The following is a 19,842-nucleotide window of genomic DNA, read 5'->3' as shown; positions in this document are numbered from 1 at the left end:
CAGTGGCGCAATCTCGGCTCACTGCAAGCTCCGCCTCCCGGGTTCACGCCATTCTCCTGCCTCAGCCTCTCCAAGTAGCTGGGACTACAGGCGCCCGCCACCACGCCCGGCTAATTTTTTGTATTTTTAGTAGAGACGGGGTTTCACTGTGGTCTCGATCTCCTGACCTCGTGATCCACCCGCCTCGGCCTCCCAAAGTGCTGGGATTACAAGCATGAGCCACCACGCCCGGCCTGTTGATGTGTTTTAATACTGATGCATTAGCAGTATCTTATGGAAGCTGTGAACACTAAGAACCAATTTCAAGAAAAACAAAAATGTTTATAGAGAATATTAAAATAAAAACAGCTTAAATTAGTTCTATAAATAAAACAGGCCTGGCACAGCAACTCATGCCTGTAACCCCAGCACTTTGGGAGGACAAGGTGAGAAGATCACTTGAGGCCAGGAGTTCAAGACCAGCCTGGGCAACAAAGTGAGACCCCATCTCTGTTCTTTTTAATATCAAAATTATTATAATAAAAAAGTAAAAATAAACATACCTACTTAGAACACATATCAAATAAAGGAATGCCATGAGAAAATGGCACTGCATTTACCAAGTCACCCCTAGATTCTTGTGCAATGATAAAGATTGGGACTATGTATTAACAATTTCGTAAACAAACAAGTAATCAACAATTTTCTTTCCACTATTTTGATGTTGGGTAAAGCCTGAAATGTGGTGTCAAGTTTTCCATTTGCATTATATCAAATTCTTGTCTACTATGGATATCCTGATATGAAAAAGACTAGTTAAACTCCTATTGAAAGATTTGCCATTTACTACACTCAAATAACTTCTCTTAGATATAGATTCTTTGATGTTGAATGAGCGTTGGGTTATGACTGAATCTCCTCATGCACATACACATGTATTACATTTATAATCTTTTTGCATGGCATGAATTTGATACTAAACAAGGTAGTTTCTTTGACTGATGGCTTTTTCACATTCATTGCAGTAATGGAATTTTATTCCCATATGAATTCTCCAAATGTGACTAAGGTATGAGAATATTAATAGCATGAAAATTGAATTATCTGATGCTGAGTAACGGTTGAGCTATGACTGAAGGCTTTACCACATGCAGTACGTACATGATTTCTCCCTGGTGTGAACTCTCGGATGTTGAATGAAGCCTGAATTTGACTAGACTAAATGTCTTCTCACCCTCATTATATTCATGAGTTCTCTTTGGTATGAATGCTCTGATATTGAACCAGGTGTGCTCTCTGACTGGAGTTCTCTTCCCATACATCACAATCAAAGACTTTCTGTCTGGGGAGGACTTCTTGTTGCAGGATAAGGTCTGAGCTATGACTGAAACTGCCCTCATACTCATTACATTTATATGATTTCTCTTTCCTATGCATTATTTGATGGTGAATAAGGCATGAGGTTTGACTGAAAGCTGTTCCATATTCATCACATTCATGCAGTTTCATTCCTGTGTGAATTTTTTGATGCTGAATAAGATGTGAATTGAATCTGAAGTCTTTGCCACATTCATTACATGTATAGGGCTTTTCTCTGAAATGAATTCCTTGTTTAATATAGGCCAACGCATATTCATCATACTCATAGGACTTCTCTTCATGGTGGACCCTCTGATGTTCAAGCAGGTAGGAAGTATGGCAGAAGTCACTGCCACATATAGTACACTTACAGGACATCTCTGTGAATTTTCTGATGTTGAGTAAGGTGGACACTATGACTGAAGACTCTTTCACAACTGCTACATTTGTAAGCTTTGACTCTGGTGTGCATTTTCTTGTGTTGAATTATGCCTGAGCTTGGACTACAGGATTTATCAGACGCTTCACAGGATTTATCAGATGCTTCACATTTGTAAGGTTTTTCTCTAGTGTATATTCTTTTATGTCGACCAAGACTTGAGCTCAGACTGAAAGACTTTTCACATTCTTTACGTTTGTAGGGCTTCTCTCTAGTATGGATTCTCTGATGTCTAGTAAGGGCTGAGCTCTGACGGAAAACTTTCTCACATACATCACATTTATAGGATTTCTCAGTGTTAGGGATGCTGTCCCATTTATTAAGGAGAGAGAGAGCCATTAAGCTTTCCTTAAATTTACTACTCTGAAAATCCTGTGTTAGATTTATGTGTTCATGTTTACCAGAGGCTGAATTCTGGTTGGAGCTTATGTCGTTCTTATCATTATCATCAGTGTTCTGTATTCTAAGAACTTTCTGATCTGCATCAATAGTAGAGTCCAGACTGAAGCTTTTTTCAGGTTTATTACATTCGTTGTTCTCCTCCCTGGTGAAGGCTTCTTTGCTGATTGGTATTTGCCTAAACTCTCCAGGTACAGAAATTTCCTTAGAATTTCCTGAAGCCTTTCTAGTCTGTCCTCAGACTTATACACTTCTCTAGTCTCAGGAACTTAGGTAATATTGTGTTTGAGTCTTCCTACTATCACTTTGTATGAATGTACTTCTTCTGAAATTTTGTCCTTAGGAATCAACAGCTTGTTCTCTGGTCTCTCCATCTGCTACAATATATAAATAGAAAATACAAATGTAATCTGTACCCTGTGCTTAGGAAAAGAAAACTCAGATGAGAAAACTGAACAATGTAATAGCTCCAAGGACAAGAAAAGTTTATTTACTCTGAAAAACAGGCACAAAATCTCAACAGCAAAAGTAAGGGGATGAACAGGAGCAGTGAAGTAAAACAGCAGACGTGTTCAGCAGAGTAAGAAAACAACAGTTAAGGAGATAATAGGGAAACAGTTTGAAAGAATTTTAGATAAGCAACTTGATTAGAGGCCCAGTACAACATGGGCACAGGTCCTAAACAAATGGAAAGAGTCAACCTAACTGAAGGAAAAAGAAAATAACTCTCCATGCTGGGACACACACAGAACTCTTCATTATGAGTGCCAAAGCAGCTACAACTTGGCTCAACAATTGAACTTTACTTCCCTCCTAATTCCATCTGATTGATTCTGCCTTCCTCATCTGAGCAATCATCTCTTAAGGCTTCACCAGTCTTAGTTTCCAGATCAAAGACCTGTAGATCCTGTTCCAGCTGGGAGAGCCCATCGGGCCTGGAAATTGGAAATCCTGATCATAGAGAAGGAAATGGGATGTGGCAATGTATCCCCAGATGCTACACCAGCCACTTTTTCTTTTAACTAATGATTAAGACAGAGAGAAGGTAAACTCTGAGAAGATGTTAATTAGGAAGGCCTGGAGAGTAAAGAGGGCAAAGATCTTCTACAAGGGGCTCAAATTTGGGCTCTAGAAAGATGTGTGTTAAGGGGCAAGTTGATGGTTTGGGAGCAGAAGGATTCATTTAAACATTATTCGGACAACAGAATGTGTGCATGGGTTTGTCTTCACAGAAGTTATCCTTATCACTCTCCATTTGTTACCTAAAGATCAATCTTTGGATTAGAGCTGGTCTACAAGCATCAAAATGGAGGTCATCAAAATATAATTCTGCTGGACTGGAAAAAGGTGAAACTCAAGCACCTGCTGCATGGTTAGCTAACCTGTAGCAAAAGAATCAGTGAAAACTGAATAAATATTCTAAGAACCAGTCTCAAGAAACAATTTGTTTCAGTGCACATAAGAAAATAAAGAATAATATGACACATTCTTACCCATTAGGAGTGTAGCATTTATTCAGTAAACATTTATGGAGTGCCTCCTTCATGCAAAGTATGCAGGGGATAAAGAGGGCAAGCAAGGTCCCTTCCCTTAAGGACCTCAAGGATCTCACACTCTACACAGAGACAGCTCTAAACAACTAACTACAATAAAATGTAGATAGAGGAAAGTGCAATCAAAGTGCATCTTCACATAAAACGGTCTTTCTATGGCTTGCATAATGGAATGCTTGGATCTAAATCTCTTTTAAAGCTAAAGCAATAAGCAGTCTGCTTCCGAGGAGACAGAATTTTAATACTATTAGCATCAAGGGCAGTTTTTATATGTGTCCAGCCCAGAAAGCTTCTAATAGCACACATACAAGGTCTAGCTCAAGCTCCTCATCTCCAAAAACCTTTCTCTCCATTTACTGAATGTCTACACAATTTAATAGTTGTTCCTCTTATCCTGACATGTCACATATAATGGTGTTTACATAGATTTGTTTTATTTTTTGTTTTTTTGTGACAGAGTTTCTTCACTCTGCCGTCCAGGTTGGAGTGCAGTGGCACGATCTCAGCTCGCTGCAAACTTTGCCTTCCCGGTTCAAGCGATTCCCCTGCCTCAGCTTCCTGAGTAGCTGGGATTACAGGCGTGCACCACCACACCCAGCTAATTTTTGTATTTTTAGTAGAGATGGGGTTTCAACATGCCTGAACTCCTGACCTCAGGTGATCCACCTGCCTCGACCTCCCAAAGTGCTGGGATTACAGGCATGAGCCATAGTGCCCGGCCCTTTACATAGATTTTTTAAAGTAGTTTCAGGTATTATCATTCATACTTGATTTATAAACTCTTTGACAGAAGAGATCATGTATCTTGTATCTTGCACTTCTTTTGATTCATTTACTTAACGGCTACTTATTGAGTGCCAACTCTGTGCCCAAGTATCAATGTATTAACAGCTACCCAATTTTGTAAAACGGGCATTGGGGCTGGAAAATATGAAGAACAGCTCCCCCGAAGATTCCACATGAGAGCCTATGAGCAAGGAGATCAGAACCGATAGAAAAAGGTATTTACGGCCGGGTGCGGTGGCTCACGCTTGTAATCCCAGCACTTTGGGAGGCCGAGGCGGGCGGATCACAGGTCAGGAGATCGAGACCACGGTGAAACCCCATCTCTACTAAAAATACAAAAAAATTAGCCAGGCGTGGTGGCGGGTGCCTGTAGTCCCAGCTACTCGGAGAGGCTGAGGCAGGAGAATGGCGTGAACCCGGGAGGCGGAGCTTGCAGTGAGCAGAGATTGCGCCACTGCACTCCAGCCTGGGGAACAGAGTGAGACTCCATCTCAAAAAAAAAAAAAAAAAAAAAAAAAAAGAAAAAGGCATTTACACCCCCTGCGATATTGGGAGTAATATCATCCTCTCCCCCCTGGATATTTAATCCTTATAACCACCTCTGAGATGTGTGCTAAAGAATTCACACTTGGCCGGGTGCAGTGGCTTATGCCTGTAATACCAGCACTTTGAGAGGCCGAGGCGGGCAGATCACCTCAGGTCAGGAGTTTGAGACCAGCCTGGCCAGCATGGTGAAACCCCATCTCTATTAAAATTCAAAAATTAGCTGGGCATGGTGGTGCATGCCTGTAGTCCCAGCTACTCGGGAGGCTGAGGCAGGAGAATTGCTTGAACCTGGAGGTGGAGGTTGCAGTGAGTCAAGATCGCACCACTGCACTCCAGCCTGGCGACAGAGTGGGACTTCGTCTCAGGAAAAAAGAAAACAAAAGAGAAAGTATTCACACTTTACAGGTGATTAAACTCAAAAGCAAACAGGTCCAAGTAAGCTGTCCAAGCCCAAGCAGCTAGTAAATGGAGGAGTGAGAATTTGAACCCTGGCATTCAGAACCCAGAGCCAGAGCTCTTTGCCACATTGTCATACTGCCTTCCTCCTTATTACAGAGGTGCACACAGTAGCCATTCCATTAAAAATGTAATAAAGGAATGTTCATTGCAGGGCTCCGATAGCTCCTCATTCCTTCCAAAGTAGCAAACCAGGCATAAATAATAAGATGAGATACATAACTTAGAAACGTTTACATAAATTTCTACATATTAGAAATTTAGCACACAAAATGGTACACATTATGCAAGAATACAAACAAAAAGATGTTAAACATTTGAGAGTGGTTATGTATGGAGCATTGTAAATAAACAGGAATAGACAAAACAAGAGCGGCCTCCTGATATCGCATGGACATATAATGATAATGTGCCATGAACTGAAAATATAATTATTTGGCACTCAGCACCTGAGGCCTTAGCACCTGGGCCCATGTCTCCAGAGGTGAAGAGCAGAGTCAGATGCCTCCCTCCTCCCCTACAGAGGTCTCCCACCATTCTAACCTCACAGGGCTTGAGGTGGGATGAGATTTAAATTTATATGAAAATACTTACAAATATTTTAAAATTATCTCTTACTGTTGCTATATTTATCATACAAAAATATGAATACTTAATCATTTTTAGGTGAGGCTAGTGTAAAAAAAATGGACCTTCCAATCAAAACTCCATAAATAAAAGTTTTAAATGCTGTCTTGGTTCTCATCCTTGGCAATGACTCTTAAATATATCTCTCTGTATTAGGAATCTGCAGCTCTGCAGTGTGGCCTAGGCATCTGATAGTGTGTGTATATACAAGTGTGTGTGTGTGTGTGTGTGTGTCTGTGTTTATTTCTGTCATTGCTTTTTCTAATTGACTGAATTTTTTTAAGAGATAGGCTGAGGATAGTCTCAAACTCCTGAACTCAAGTGATCCTTTTCCCTCTGCCTCTGGAGTAGCTGGGACCACAGGTATACACCATCATGCCCAGCTTGCCATTGTTTTTTTGTTTGTTGTTTTCTTTCTTTCCTTCTTTCTTTCTTTATTATTTTGTTCTTTCTTTCTTCTTTTTCTTGCTTTCTTTCTTTTCTGTCTTTTTTTTTTTTTTGGAGAAGACTCTTGTTCTGTCACCCAGACTGGAGTGCAGTAGCATGTTCATGGCTCACTGCAGCCTCAATCTCCTGGGCTCAAGAGATCCTCTCACCTCAGCCTCCTGAGTAGCTAGGACTATAGGCACATGCTACCACACCCAGCTAATTTTTAAACTTTTTGTAGAAACTGGATGTTGCCATGTGGCCCAGGATGATCTGAAACTCCTGGCCTCAAGCGATCCTCCTGCCTCAGCCTCCCAAAGTGCTGAGATTACAGGCATGAACCACCATGCCTGGCTGCCATTGCTTTTTTAACAGCTTTATTGACATATAATTCACATACTGTATAATTTATTCATTCAAAGTGTACAAATTGACAGTTTTTAGTATATTCACAGAATTTTGCACCCATCACTAAAATTAAATTTTAACACATTTTCAGCACTCCAAAAAAGAAACCAATATACTATAAGAGTCACTCCTCATTCTCCAGTCTCACACCTGACCCACAGTCCCAGGCAATCTACTTTATGTCTCTTTAGAGTGACTCACTTTCCGGACATTTTAACCTACTTTCTGTATCTTTGAATTGGTCTATTCTGGACATTTCATATAAATAGAACAATACAATATGTAACCTTTTGTGATTGGTTTCTTTCACTTGACATAATATTTTGAAGTTTCAACCATGTTGTAACATGTGTCAGTATTTCATTCCTTTTTTTTTTTTAATATACTTCAAGTTCTGGGATACATGTGCAGAATGTGCAGATTTGTTACATAGGTATACAAGTGCCATGGTGGTTTGCTGCACCCATCAACCTGTCATCTACATTAAGTATTTCTCCTAATGCTATCCCTCCCTTAGCCCCCCACCCCCAGACAGGCCCCAGTGTGTGATGTTCCCCTCCCTGGGTCCATGTGTTCTCATTGCTTGACTCCCACTTATGAGTGAGAACGTGCAGTGTTTGGTTTTCTGTTCCTGTGTTAGTTTGCTGAGAATGATGGTTTCTGGCTTCATCCATATCCCTGCAAAAGACATGAACTCATCCTTTTTTATGGCTGCATAGTATTCTATGGTGTACATGTGCCACATTTTCTTTATCCAGTCCTTCATTGATGGGCATTTGGGTTGGTTCCAAGTCTTTGCTATTGTGAACAGTGCTGCAGTAAACATATGTGTACATGTGTCTTTATACTAGAATGATTTATACTCCTTTGGGTATATGCCCAGTAATGGGATTGCTGGGTCAAATGGTATTTCTGTTTCTAGATCGTTGAGAAATTGCCACACTGTCTTCCACAATGGTTGAACTAATTTACATTCCCATCAACAGTGTAAAAGCATTCCTATTTCTCCACATCCTCTCCAGCATCTGTTGTTTCCTGACTTTTTAATGGTCACCATTCTAACTGGTGTGTGATGGTATTTCATTGTAGTTTTAATTTGCATTTCTCTAATGATCACTGATGATGAGCATTTTGTCATATGTTTTTTGGCCACATAAATATCTTCTTTTGAGAAGTGTCTGTTCATATTGTTCACCCACTTTTGGATAGGGTTGCTTTTTTCTTGTAAATTTGTTTAAGTTCCTGTAGATTCTGGATATTAGCCCTTTGTCAGATGGATAGGTTGCAAAACTTTTCTCCCATTCTGTAGGTTGCCTATTCATTCTGATAACAGGTTTTTTGCTGTGCAGAAGCTCTTTAGTTTAATTAAATCCCATTTGTCAATTTTGGCTTTTGTTGCCATTGCTTTTGGTGTTTCAGACATGAAGTCTTTACCCATGCCTATATCCTGAATGGTATTGTCTAGGTTTTCTTCTAGGGTCTTTATGGTTTTAGGTCTTACATTTAAGTCTTTAATCCATCTTCAGTTAACTTTTGTATAAGGTGTAAGGATGGGGTCCAGTTTGTTTTCTGCATATGGCTAGCCAGTTTTCCCAGCACCATTTATTAAATAGGGTACCTTTTCCCCATTGCTTGTTTTTGTCAGGTTTGTCAGACATCTGATGGTTGTAGATATGTGGCATTATTTCTGAGGCCTCAGTTCTGTTCCATTGGTCTATATATCTGTTTTGGTACCAGTACCATGCTGTTTTGGTTCTGTAGTCTTATAGTATAGTTTGAAGTCAGGTAGCATGATGCCTCCAGCTTTGTTTTTTTTTCTTAGGATTGTCTTGGCTATATGGGCTCTTTTATAGTTGCATATGAGCTTTAAAGTAGTTTTTTCCAATTCTGTGAAGAAAGTCAATGATAGCTTGATGGGGATAGCATTGAATCTATAAACTACTTTGGGCAGTATGACCATTTTCACAATAATGATTCTTCCTATCCATGAGCATGGAATGTTTTTCCACTTGTGTCCTCTCTTATTTCCTTGAGCAGTGGTTTGTAGTTGTCCTTGAAGAGGTCCTTCACATCCCTTGTAAGTTGGATTTCTCGTTATTTGATTCTTTTTGTAGTAATTGTGAAGGCGAGTTCACTCATGATTTGGCTCTCTGTTTGTTATTGGTGTATAGGAATGCTTGTGATTTTTGCACATTGATTTTTATATCTTGAGAGTTTGCTGAAGTTGCTTATCAGCTTAAGGAGATTTGGGGCTGAGACGATCAGGTTTTCTAAATACACTATCATGTTATCTGCAAACAGAGACAATTTGACTTTCTCTCTTCCTATTTGAATACGCTTTATTTCTTTCTCTTGCCTGATTGCCCTGGCCAGCACTTCCAATGGTATGTCCAATAAGAGTGGTGAGACACCCTTGTCTTGTGCCGGTTTTCAAAGGGAATGCTTCCAGGTTTTGCCCATTCAGTATGATATTGGCTGTGGGTTTGTCATAAATAGCTCTTATTATTTTGAGATCCATTCTATCTATACTAGTTTATTGAGAGTTTTTAGCATGAAGTTGTGTTGAATTTTATCAAAGACCTTTTCTCCATCTATTGAGATAATCATGTGGTTTTTGTCGTTGGTTTTGTTTATGTGATGGATTACGTTTATTGATTTGTGTATGTTGAACTAGCCTTGCATCCTAGTGATGAAGCCGACTTGATCATGGTGGGTAAGCTTTTTGATGTGCTGCTGGATTCAGTTTGCCAGTATTTAATTGAGGATTTTCACATCAATGTTCATCACGGATATTGGCCTGAAATTCTCTTTTTTTGTTGTGTCTCTGCCAGGTTTTGGTATCAGGATGATGCTGGCCTCATAAAATGAGTTAGAGAGGAGTCCCTCTTTTTCTATTGTTTGGAATAGTTTCAGAAGGAATGATACTAGCTCCTCTTTGTATCTCTGGTAGAGTTCGGCTGTGAATCTGTCTGGTCCTGGGCTTTCTTTATTGGTAGGCTATTAGTTACTGCCTCAATTTCAGAACTTGTTATTGGTCTATTCAGAGATTTGACTTCTTCCTGGTTTAGTCTGGAGAGGGTGTATATGTCCAGTAATTTATCCATTTCCTCTAGATTTTCTAGTTTATTTGCATAAAGGTGTTTATAGTATTCTCTGATGGTAGTTTGTATTTCTGTGGGATCAGTGGTGAGATCCCCTTTATCATTTTTATTGTGTCTATTTTATTCTTCTCTCTTTTCTTCTTTATTAGTCTGGCTAGTGGTCTATTTTGTTAATCTTTTCAAAAAATCAGCTCCTGGATTCACTGATTTTTTAAGGATTTTTCATGTCTCTATCTTCTTCAGTGTTGCTCTGATCTTAGTTATTTCTGGTCTTCTGCTAGCTTTTGAATTTGTTTGCTCTTTGCAAAAGAACAAAATTTGTTCTTTTAATTTTTATGCTAGGGTGTCGATTTTAGATCTTTCCCACTTCCTCCTATGGCATTTGGTGCTATAAATTTCCCTCTAAACACTGCTTTACCTGTGTCCCAGAGATTATGGTACATTGTGTCTTTGTTCTCATTGGTGTCAAAGAACTTATTTATTTCCACCTTAATTTCGTTATTTATCCAGTAGTCATTCAGGAGCAGGTTGCTCAGTTTCCATGTAGTTGTGTGGTTTTGAGTGAGTTTCTTAATCCTGAGTTCTAATTTGATTGCACTGTGGTCTGAGAGACTGTTATGATTTCCAAGATTTTGTGCTTGCTAAGGCATTTTTTACTTCCAATTATGTGGTCAATTTCAGCATAAGTGCAATGTGGTTCTGAGAAGAATGTATATTCTGTTGATTTGGGGTGGAGAGTTTTGTAGAGAACTTGCTTTATGAATCTGGGTGCTCCTGTATTGGGTGCATATATATTTAGGATAGTTAGCTCTTCTTGTTGCATTGATCCCTTTACCATTATGTAATGCCCTTCTTTATCTTTTTTGATCTTTGTTGGTTTAAAGTCTGTTTTATCAGAGACTAGGATGGCAACCCCTGCCTTTTTCCCTTCCATTTGCTTGGTAAATATTCCTCCATCCCTTTATTTTCAGCCCATGTGTGTCCTTGCATGTGAGATGGGTCTCCTGAATACAGCACACTGATGGGTCTTGACTCATTATCCAATTTTACAGTCTGTGTCTTTTAATTGGGGCATTTACCCATTTACATTGAAAGTTAATACTGTTATATGTGAATTTGATCCTGTCATTATGATGTTAGATGGTTATACTGCCCATTAGTTGATGCAGTTTCTTCATAGTGTCAATGGTCCTTACAATTTGGTATGTTTTTGCAGTGGCTGGTACCAGTTTTTCCTTTCCATGTTTACTGTTTCCTTCAGGAGCTCTTGTGAGGGAGGCCTGGTGGTGATAAAATCTGTCAGCATTTGCTTGTTTGTAAAGGATTTTATTTCTCCTTCACTTATGAAGCTTAGTTTGGCTGGATATGAAATTCTGAGTTGAAAATTCTTTTCTTTAAGAATGTTGAATATTGGCCCCCGCTCTCTTCTGGCTTGTAGGGTTTCTGCAGAGAGATCTGCTGTTAGTCTGATGGGCTTCCCTTTGTGGGTAACCTAACCTTTCTCTCTGGCTGCCCTTAACATTTTTTCCTTCATTTTAACCTTGATGAATCTGAGGATTATGTGTCTTGGGGTTGCCCTTCTTAAGGAGTATCTTTGTGGCATCCTCTGTATTTCCTGAACTTGAATGTTGGCCTGTCTTGCTAGGTTGGGGAAGTTCTCCTGGATAATATCCTGATGAGTGTTTTCCAACTTGGTTCTATTCTCCCCATCACTTTCAGGTACACCAACCAAATGTAGGTTTGGTCTTTTCACATAGTCCCATATTTCTTGGATGCTTCATTCATTCCTTTTCATTTTTTTTCTTTCTAATCTTGTCTTCATGCTTTATTTCTTTAAGTTGATCTTCAATCTCTGATACCCTTTCTTCTACTTGATTCAGCTATTGATACTTGTTTATGCTTCATGAAGTTCTCATGCTGTGTTTTTCAGCTCCATCAGGTCATTTATGTTCTTCTCCAAACTGGTTATTCTAGTTAGCAATTCTTCTAACCTTTTTTCAAGGTTCTTAGCTTCCTTGCATTGGGTTAGAACATGCCCCTTTAGTTCAGAGGAGTTTCTTATTACCCACCTTCTGAAGCCTACTTCTGTCAATTCGTTAAGTTCATTCTCGTCCAGTTTTGTTCCCTTGCTGGCGAGGAGTTGTGATCCTTTGGAGGAGAAGAGGCATTATGGATTTTGGAATATTCAGCTTTTTACACTGGTTTTTCCTCATTTTCATGGATTTATCTACTGTTGGTCTTTGATGCTAGTGACCTTTGGATGTGGTTTTTGTGTGCAAGTTCTTGTTGATGTTGATGCTATTCCTTTCTGTTAGTTTTCCTTCTAACAGTCGGGCCCCTCTGCTGCAGGTCTGCTAGAGTTTGCTGGAGGTCCCCTCCAGACACTGTTTGCCTGGATATCATCAGCGGAGGCTGCAGAACAGCAAATACCGCTGCCTGTTCTTTCCTCTGGAAGCTTCATCCCAGAACGGCACCTGCCAGATGTCAGCTGGAGCTGTCTTGTATGAGGTGTCTGTCGACCCCTGCAGGGACATGTCTCCCAGTTGGGAGGCATGGGGGTCAGGGACCCACTTGAGGAGGCATTCTGTCCCTCAGCAGAGTTTGAGTGCTGTGCTGGGAGATAACGCTGCTCTCTTCAGAGCCAGCTGGCAGGAATGTTTAAGACTGCTGAAGCTGCGCCCACAGCTGCCCCTTCCCCCAGGTGCTCTGTCCCAGGGAGATGGGAGTTTTATCTATAAGCCTTTGACTGGGGCTGCTGCCTTTCTTTCAGTGATGCCCTGCCCAGAAAGGAGGAATCTACAGAGGTATTCTGACTACAGTGGCTTTGCCGAGCTGCAGTGGGCTCCACCCAGTTTGAACTTCCCAGCATTTTTGTTTACACTGTGAGAGGAAAATCACCTACTCACGCCTCAGTAATGGCAGACACCCCTTCCCCCACCAAGCTGGAGCATCCCAGGTAAACTGTAGACTGCTGTGCTGGCAGCGAGAATTTCAACCCAGTGGATCTTAGCTTGCTGGGCTCCATGGGGGTGGGGTCCGCTGAGCTAGACCACTTGGCTCCCTGGCTTCAGCACTTTTTCCAGGGAAGTGAATGGTTCTGTCTCGCTGGTGTTCCAGGCCCCACTGGGGTATGAAAAAAACTCCTGCAGCTACCTTGGTGTCTGCCCAAAGGGCCACCCAGTTTTGTGCTGGAAATCCAGGGCCCTTGTGGTGTAGGCAGGCATCTGAGGGAGTCTCCTGGTCTGCGGGTTGCGAAGACGGTGGAAAAAGCATAGTATCTGGGCCTGAATGCACTGTTTCACCTGGCATTGTCCCTCATGGCTTCCCTTGGCTGGTTCCTGGACGCTTTGCACTTCCCAGGTGAGGTGACGGTCCACCCTGCTTCTGCTTACCCTCCATAGGCTGCACCCACTGTCTAACCAGTCCCAATGAGATGAGCTGGATACCTCAGTTGGAAATGCAGAAATCACCTGCCATCTGCATTGATCTTGCTTGGAGCTGCAGATCGGAGCTGTTCCTATTTGGCCATCTTGCCAGTCCCCTCATTCCTTTTTAAGACTAAGTAGTATTTCATTGTATGTAGATGCTAATTTTGTTTATCCATTTATCTATTGACAGGCACATGCTAATTTTTGATGATTACGAATAATACTACTATGAACATTTATGTGTAAATTTTGTGTGAATGCATATTTTTGTTTCTCTTGGCTACATACCTAGGAAAATAATTTCTGGGTCATGTGGGAACTCTACATTTAACTTTTTGGTGAGTTTAAGCATCTTCATACTTTAATGCTCCCTGGAAGGACAAGGACCTGGCTCTCTGACTCCCCAGGCTGTCTCTTGAAAGGGCCACACTCCAGGTCAGGTTTTTGAGAAGTTATTTTAATGTTTTATGAAAAGAGAGGTGTCTTCACTTCAACTTTTTAATGAAAAGATTCATCATAATGATTATTATCTCCCTTTCATCATACCTCTCTCCTTAGCTCTATATACTTTGAGAATGACATTATTCACCTTTTTAAGTAAATAGGTCACATACAACAGTTATGAGCACATGCTATAGAGGCAGGCTTCCTGGTTCACATGCTGCCTTTCCTACTTACCAGCTGTATAATTTTGGCCATGTTACTTAACAGTTCCTCATCTATAAAAATGATATGATGATAATATGATACTACTTTCTTAGGGTTATTGTGGAAATTAAATTAATTAATATCTGTGAAGTCCATAGAATGGTACCTGGCATAGTCTAAGTATTCTATAAATGTTCATTTTTATTATCCCACTACCAACATTCCATAATGTTTGTCATATAGATGGTGCTCCATGAATATCTGCTGAATGAGATACATGATAAGAGGGCTTAGCTAGAGCAAGACTCATCACATGGAAATTATTAATAGAATGAACCAGTCCTTCCCATTTGTTCCTAGGGAAACTAATCACTCCTTCCTGGTTGCACCTATAGCACTTAGAACATCCAATAGAGCTGACATCTTGGCCTTGGAATATTGTGGCTGTGCTCAGATCTGTGGCTCACAAACAGCTACAAGCTCTTCTTCAGCTTTTTATAACTGACACCCAGCACAGGAGCCAAGCACTAAGCAGGTTTGCAAATATTCAGTGCAACACCTTATTCGTACTTGATTGGCAATAAGACCAGTCTTAAATAAAATCTATATGTATATTAGCCAGAAGCCAAGACCACCAAGTTTTATGTGCAGTTTTATAATTAGCTTGTAGTATGACATTTGACCATATAGCTACCCTCTTTTGTGTTTTCCTAAGGTATAATATTGGCCCAGATGAAAATGGGATTTGTTTGGTTCAAAAATCATCACAAATCAGCTATTTCATATGATTCAAGCTGATACTTCCAGTCCTCAAGTTCTATGCCCTAAGCAAGTAGTTCTCAAAAGACTCCTTTAGTTGAGGAAGAAAAAATACTCCTTATGACAGACTCGTACAACATAATGTACACCCAAGCATGAGTGTACTTAATAAGCATAGGTGACTTTGAAGCACAGCACTAAACGAAGAGAAATAAGTATTTATTAACAGTCAGGACCACAATCCCATTTAAATTTCAAACAACTTTCAGAAATAGGTATCTGTCCACATTACAAATGAAAGAAACAGATGCCAAATGAATCACCTGTAAATGATACATAAGTATTAAGTGTGGATCCAGGACTCCCACCTACCCCCAAGTCTATCTGAATATAGAACCGATGGGCCAGGCGTGGTGGCTCACGCTTGTAATCCCAGCACTTTGGGAGGCCGAGGTGGGCGGATCACGAGGTCAGGAGATCGAGACCACGGTGAAACCCTGTTTCTGCTAAAAATACAAAAAATTGGCCGGGCGTGGTGGCGGGCACCTGTAGTCCCAGCTACTCAGAGAGGCTGAGGCAGGAGAATGGCGTGAACCTGGGAGGCGGAGCTTGCAGTAAGCCGAGATTGCGCCACTGCACTCCAGCCTGGGCGACAGAGCAAGACTCCGTCTCAAAAAATAATAAATAAATAAATAAATAAATAAATATATATATAGAGAGAGAGAGAGAGCCTATGTTTTCCCCACCATGACCCTCTGCTTTCGCTGAGGAAGCCTAACCTACACAGAATGGCCCTGGAAAGAATGACTAAAGGATAAGCAGCCAAAACCAGAATGGAAAATAATTCATATACTCTAATTTTACTGCAGGATGCAACTGCAATTTTATTTCAGTTGTACCATTTATTATGAAATATCTCTTCTTGACTTCATTCCCAACCCTGACATTGAAGTCTCGATGGTAACATTAAAAAATCTCTTAGCTATATCCTTAAGGGTTCAGAATAAAATCTTCCTGTACATGATAAGAGGCAGCATAGGTTAAGAGCCTACTCTGATTTCTGTTCTTGGTGATCATATAACTTTATACAAGTTACTTGGCCTCCTCTTGCCTCAGCTTCTCACTTCTGGAAAAATTAAGAAACTATCAGTAACTATTATGGAATTTTAAAACACACCTTCTTTTTCTTACAGAAAAAAAAAAAGAGGAGCTAAAAAATTGTATTTCTGGGGTTTTTCGTTTGTTTTTTGTCCATTCTTGGTTAAAAAGGAATCAGCTAAGGAAACTTGAAGGCGAAAGAGTGATGTAGAAACTACAGATACTTTATCGATAAACAGTTGATGTAAATATCTTATTTTGAGTAGGTGACGAAATGGAAATGGCACTAAAACTTGATTAAGTAAAGGCAAAACTGGCCAGGCATGGTGGCTCATGCCTGTAATCTAAGCCCTTTGAGAGGCTGAGGTGGGTAGATCATCTGAGCCCGGGAGTTCCAGACTAGCCTGGGCTACATGGCAAAACCCTGTCTATACAAAAAATACAAAAATTAGCCAGGTATGGTGGTGTGCACCTGTGGTCCCAGCTACTTGGGAGGCTGAAGTGGGAAGATTGTGTGAGCTGAGAAGTCGAGGCTGCAGTGAGCTGAGATTGCACCATTGCACTCCAGCATGGGCGACAGAGTGAGACCCTGTCTCAAAAACAACAACAACAACAACAACCAAACAAACCTAATATGATGTGAATAAATTTAACTCTGTAACTCCTCTGTATAAGTCATGTTAGTTTTCCTCTTGTGTGATTTCCTTCTTTTCACTATTAAAAAAATGAGGACTCTTCTGTTGTTGAACTTTGCTAAATCATATTAATAAAATGTATGCCAGTTAAGGTGTGATTTTTTCTTTTTCTCTTCTTTCTTTGTTCTCCAAAAAGCCATCACAAGAGAGAACAATTTTTTTTTTTTGAGATAATGACTAAGATTAATGTGGTCCCTTTTATATAAGCTAATAAGACAAATTGTTTTTAATTTTTGAACAAAATTATTATTTTTTAGAGACAGGGTCTTACTCTGTCACCCAGGCTGGAGTGCAATGACAGTATTACTGCTCACTGCAGCCTTGAGTTCCCAGGCTCAAGGGATCCTCCTGCCTCAGCCTCCTGAGTAGCTGGGACTACAGGTGCACACCACCACACCTGGCTAATTTTTTATTTTTTGTTGAGACAGGGTCTCATCATGTTGCCCAGGCTGGTCTGGAAGTCCTGGGCTCAAGTGATCCGTCCACCTCAGCCTCCCAAAGTGCTGGGATTACAAGTGTGAGCCACTATGCTCGGCCTATAATATTTTAAATTGTAAAATTAAAACATTAATAAGTTTCTAAACCTGAATCTAACATGTGGCTTTATGTCCTCACAACTCCACATGATGTTATGATGATTAAAGGAGTAAATTCATGAAAAACACTTAGGACAGTGTCTGGCACAAGTTAAGTGTTCAGGAAATTATTATTATTAGTGTTGCATCTTAATGGTCTCAAGCTATTATTTTTCACCAATCATATTTATTGTAAAATAGAATTTGGCCCTGGGAATCAATGACCACATACATGGTATAACTAATCTCAAATGTTTAAATTGACTAAGATATCTATGTTTCATTAAGGTAATCTTGGCCCATAGAGTCTAACTAGATCAATGGTTTACAATCATTAAAAGAAAAAAAAATGAAGCCCATAATGCAAAAACATTTCACAGGACTCCATGTGATATAAATTATATAAATTGTATTTTGATTTATCCCCTAGCTGAAAAAAATACATAAAGATCAAAAGCTACCATAAATCCTCTAATGCTTTGAAATTAATTTGTATTTTGCTTTTGACAACGTATATTTGAAAATTTGTATTTGAGCCATATTCATTCACACGACAGTTAAGCTTGTAGAATATACAGATTCACTGGCGTTTTAATAGCTTAACGGGCTCCTGGGAAGCCATGGCTAGCCATTAGGAATAATGAGTTAGAAGGGTCAGCAAAACCTTTTCTGCAAAGGGCCAGAGAGTGAATGTATTAGACTCTGCTGGCCATGTATGCCTCTGTTGAAACAACTCAACTTCGTCATTGTAGCAGTGGGCAACATGTAAACAAATGGGTGTAGCTGTGTTCCAATAAGACTTCAATTTCAAAAGCCTCAGCCCACACTGAAAGTGGGGAGGTTATGCAAAGGTGTAAATGCCAAGCAGCAGGGATAACTCGGGGCCCTCGCAGAGGCTGCTGGCCACATAGCCCAATGCTCATGATCCCCAAAGTGTATTTGGAGGAACATGAATTGTTGATGTGTTTGGGAATTTTTTTAAGCTGCATTTTATATTTAAACTATATTTTTAAGATTTTACACAGGAGCTTCAATCAAGCTGTGTAATAAGTATATGGAGTCATTTATTTTATTCTCTGTAATTTATTTGTTTGTAATACATCAAAACAAAAATGCCTTAAAAATATATAGTAAAAGAATCAAACACATTCCTAGAGTTGTTTTTATGAAACAATCTGTTTATATAGTTTGTCTATGTGCTGGTTTATGTTTTAATCTTGTCATAATTTTAACATATGTTTAAGATATGAATGTTTATATAATAGTAAGTTTCTCTCATAGACCATCTCTCTTCTGCTTACCACATTTCCTTTAACACCCTAATTACAATGACTCTGAGATTCTACCTGAAAAATTAGCAGGATGCCCCCACATCCTAGCTTTTCTCTCCATAAATATCCAGGAAAGCCCCAGCTTTGTTTATACATGTCCTTGAGTCAGACCTCATTGCCACCTACTGATGTGATATAATTTGGGTATGTGTCTCCTCCAAATCTCATGTTCAAATGTGACCTCCAATGTTGGAGATGAGCCTAGCGAGAGGTGTTTGGGTCATGAGGGCAGATCTTTCATCAATGGCTTGGTGCCATCCCGATGGTAATGAGTGAGCTCTCATTCTGGCAGTTCACATGACAGCTAGATTGTTTAAAGGCGACTGGGACCTCCTCCTCCCTCTCTTGCTCCCTCTCTCCTGCCATATGATATGTCCACTTCCCCTTTGCCTTCCACTATGAATAGAAGCTTCCTGAGGCCCTCCCGAAGCAGATGCTGGTATCATGCTTCTTATACAGAACTATGAGCCAAATAAACCTCTTTTCTTTATAAATTACCCAGCCTCAGGCATTCCTTTATAGCAATACAAAGTAGACTAACACATGGTGCTCATTTTTTTTTTAAAGCCTGCAAACAGTAAGAAGATTCCCCTGTCTTTCTCAGTGGATGTAAAGTAGTGATTCTGCATAAATGTATCAGCCCTGTAGCTCAACTCCTTCTGGAGTGGACTTCCCCTAGACCTGGAGAGTGAGTCCTGCCTAGCATACACGGCCTGAAGTTTGAGATCTCTTCCAATTCAGGTAATATTCTGCTTTCTGTATGCCTGATCTCTACATATATCTGACATTGATTTTTAACTCAAATGAGGAAACAGGAAATTATTAATTACAATCTCCTAAAACTATAACAGGTGTTATAAAACTTCTGAATATAAACAGGCAGACAGCAAAAATGTACACAGGCATAAAAGGTAAATTTGAGTGAGAAAAAGGAGCTGAAAAATGAAAGCCTCGCTTTGAAACAAAACAGCACTGAAGAGTCTACAAAGAGAGAGTGACTGGAGAGAGACTGATGTGGGAGAGCGGAGTGCGGAACAGATTATAACGAGTATCTTTCCCACACTAAAGAATTTGGAGCTTTTTTTGATAGGCAATAAAGAGTCACATATAACAGCTGTATTTAAATTGTTCATAGGTGATGGAGCTGCAGGTAATTCTTTTTTTCTCCCTTTTTGTATTTTACTTTTACTTTTTTTTTTTTTTTTTTGAGACAGAGTCTCACTCTGTCA

The 19,842-nt window shown here is 39.9% G+C and overlaps 1 pseudogene; it reads right to left on the bottom strand.

The window, feature by feature from the left end:
- Window positions 1–1,224: 1,224 nt before the first annotated feature.
- The window catches only part of LOC129478554 (zinc finger protein 655-like), a 54,793-nt pseudogene continuing 36,175 nt past the window's right edge, over window positions 1,225–19,842 (bottom strand).

Source organism: Symphalangus syndactylus, chromosome 3, assembly GCF_028878055.3.
Source record: "Symphalangus syndactylus isolate Jambi chromosome 3, NHGRI_mSymSyn1-v2.1_pri, whole genome shotgun sequence".
Lineage (NCBI taxonomy): Eukaryota > Metazoa > Chordata > Mammalia > Primates > Hylobatidae > Symphalangus > Symphalangus syndactylus.
This window is presented reverse-complemented; position numbering and strand designations above follow the sequence as displayed.